The 2,500-nt window shown below is 44.8% G+C and overlaps 1 non-coding gene across 1 annotated transcript; it reads left to right on the top strand.

Moving 5' to 3' along the window:
• Positions 1 to 1,340: 1,340 nt before the first annotated feature.
• On the top strand, positions 1,341 to 1,495 carry LOC143266243 (5.8S ribosomal RNA). Its single transcript, XR_013041295.1, has one exon. It is a non-coding gene; the product is annotated as a 5.8S ribosomal RNA (ribosomal RNA).
• The last annotated feature ends 1,005 nt before the right edge of the window (positions 1,496 to 2,500 follow it).

Raw genomic sequence — 2,500 nt, 5'->3', positions numbered from 1 at the left:
CTCTCTATCTTCTCGGCTCTTCTTTCCGTAGCGTATAAGAAAGGTTTCGACTCTCCCGGGACGTCGTTTACTTCTTATTAACGGGTACCGCACGATCCTTCGATAAATACAAAAAGTCGTCGTAACAAGAATGTTCAACTTGAACACGAAGGAAAATCCCGAACATTCTCATATAAAAATATATCTATACATAAATGAATCTGTCGCGAATTTTACCGGCAGAAGGTTCGTTATGTAAAAAATGGATCGTATGCATGGTGTACCCGTTCGTTGCGACGTCTGAGTTAAAAGGAGGAGAGAATCGAAATTGTTAAATAGATACGCGCCAGGAAAGCGGAGAGATTTCGGAGAAGTAAGGAAGAGGTGAAGGTTATAAGAATCTCGAAATATTCTTATCGGACTTTCCTTTCTATAATTTTTATTCTTGATTCGTGTTGCGTACTCTCTCGACCCCGTGTGAAAACACGAGAGAGAATATAAAGAAATATTTTGGGACGTTTGGTAACGAAATGCATGGGTTTGCGAAAAAAAATTGTTAAATTTCTTGTTTTTTTTTTTTCGCCCGCTTCGTGAGAGACTCTCATTTTATTTTCTTTCTCTCTATAAATTTTGTCTTTGGACCAAAGGGAACACCCCCTTTTAGCCTCTCTCTATTTCGTGTTAAACGAGAAACGAAATTTAGAGTGTGACACGGAGGCTTTCACGCGGGGGGTGTCCGGGTAACCGATGGAAATCGAACCACGAAACCGCTTCGACGAACGAAGTCGCAACTTCACGAGAGTCCGCCTGCTTACGACGGACGATATGGTAACGTATCGCTTTACGGACCGGCTGAGAAGCGAAAACGATAGCGTAGTCTCCTTCGTTGGTAGACCGATCTGACGCCGGCCATGGAGTGTCCGTATTGAATCTCGCGATACCGCCAAGACGTCCAATATATGTAAGCAGCGAGCAGGAGACTCTGTGTTACGCGCGACAGCGCGTTTCGTATTTTCCACGGTTTTTGAATGACTTTACCACCCGGAACGGACTGAAAACTCGCCGCACGAAGAGAAATGCGTCACAGAGCGTTGTTTCATCGGCGGTTCTGTAGTTTTATACGGTCCTTTACCCGTCCATGGACGTTATCGTGTCGTCTTAATCATCAATCAGCTCGGGTAAATCTGTGAACAGAGCTATGACGGGACGACGTCCGAATACCGATACTCGATCTTGCGCTTGGATTGGAGTTAGTATTCTATGGACAATCGAACGAATTTATAAACCAGGTTAAATAAATCACGTACATACTGGTTTTCAGACGCTGAGTTGTTAAATATGAACAAAAATTTTTATACGATTACCCTGAACGGTGGATCACTTGGCTCGTGGGTCGATGAAGAACGCAGCTAATTGCGCGTCAACGTGTGAACTGCAGGACACATGAACATCGACATTTCGAACGCACATTGCGGTCCACGGATACAATTCCTGGACCACGCCTGGCTGAGGGTCGTTTATATAACTAAAGACTGCTTGCGTTTGCCTTTAGCAGCAAAAGGTTTTCTCTTCATTGTTAAATTTTTTTCGGTACCGCTCGTCGTTCGACTAGATAAAACGAAACTGTTAAACGCCGAAAAGTCGAACGTTTCGGAGCGGGATCCGATGGTCGAACGCGAGAGAGAGAACAACTTGCGAAATTGGCGAAAACGTACGAGCGATGGTTGGACATTTCGTCGGCGTTTGACGCGGAGAATGTTAAATGGAACGTTCGTGTCTCGCCCTCTCTTTGCTAGTGTTCATTTTTTTCACAGGCGACAGAAGAACATTTTCGTATATCTCGCAATTCTTAGTTTTTAGGATCTTCTCGGCGGAATGCGCTTATCTCGGCTTGCGTGAGTCGTGGTTTCTAGTTAAACCCCTAAAAGAGACCATATACGACCGCCCGTGAAAGAGCGCTCCCGAGTCGAAAACACCTAACTACAGAAGGATATTTAGACGAGAGAGAAAATGATTCTTCGCCCTGCGAGAGAATTGTTAGACACCAATTGAAGGAAGCAAGCCGAGAGTAGAGCGTGTTTACGGCGTTTCTCCGCGCTCCCGACGTTGTCTGAAATGATTGTCGAATTTTTTTTTCGACGGTGCGAAAGTTTATACAACGAGGGGAAAAGTTAAAAATAAACGTGCGACGGAAGCTCTTTCACGGTTAAATTATTACGAGATCGTAGCTTCGCCACGTTTTTTTTAACATTTACAAGCGCAGATCGCTTCGTTGTCGTTGATTAGAAGCGGAAGACCGCGCGATCCCAATACGGGTTCCGGTCGTCCAGTCCTCGAAGTGCATAATTGTGCCGGACGGACGTTGAAAAACCCGGACCGATCGAACGATAAACGCTTATTTGGTGATCGTCTTGCGAGAGTCTCCCTTCATTGTTGTTCGTGTGTTAAATTTCTTTTATCGAACAACGGTCGAACGCAAATGAACAATGACATTTACACCGAAGATCGATCTCGAAACGCT

Source organism: Megachile rotundata, unplaced genomic scaffold (assembly GCF_050947335.1).
Source record: "Megachile rotundata isolate GNS110a unplaced genomic scaffold, iyMegRotu1 scaffold0114, whole genome shotgun sequence".
In the NCBI taxonomy this organism is placed as follows: domain Eukaryota; kingdom Metazoa; phylum Arthropoda; class Insecta; order Hymenoptera; family Megachilidae; genus Megachile; species Megachile rotundata.
Note: the sequence above shows the minus strand (reverse complement) of the source record. Positions and strands in the feature narration are given on the sequence as shown.